The sequence below is a fragment of the Octodon degus genome, unplaced genomic scaffold (assembly GCF_000260255.1).
Source record: "Octodon degus isolate 3935 unplaced genomic scaffold, OctDeg1.0 scaffold00726, whole genome shotgun sequence".
Taxonomy (NCBI): Eukaryota; Metazoa; Chordata; class Mammalia; order Rodentia; family Octodontidae; genus Octodon; species Octodon degus.
In genome coordinates, this window is record NW_004525302.1 from 4,177 (window position 1) to 4,670 (window position 494).

Consider the following 494-nt stretch of genomic DNA (forward strand, 5'->3'; position numbering starts at 1 on the left):
TTTTTTTAAAATTCAGTCTTTAAAAACACTTTCTTTTTTCTTATTCTAATACACTTCAGGTATGTACTAATAAGGAGAATAAAAAGGTGCTTTTCCTCTGTAAAAAGATTAAAGGTTTTATAGCACAATAATCATAGAACAACAGTGGTTAATATACTGTTCATAGTGATTCTAGTGGGCTCCTCATGAGTATGTTTCCATGCACTTAGTTCAGATTTTATTGGTACATTCAATTTTTGAAGTTTACTTTAAATTTGTTATTAATTGTGCATTTGATACAAGGTCTTGCTATGTTCTTCAGACTCATAGTGATCCTCCAGTGTCAGCCTCCACAGCGCTCAGCAGACTAAAGCACCTGCTTAGGCAGAGCGCAGCTGCAAGGGTTCCTTCCCCTGCTGACTCTGCCCTCCAGAAATGCTGAGGTGGCGATTGAGACTGGGCGTGGAGGTGCACGCCTATAACCCCAGTGCTTGGGAGGCTGGAAACAGGAGAAT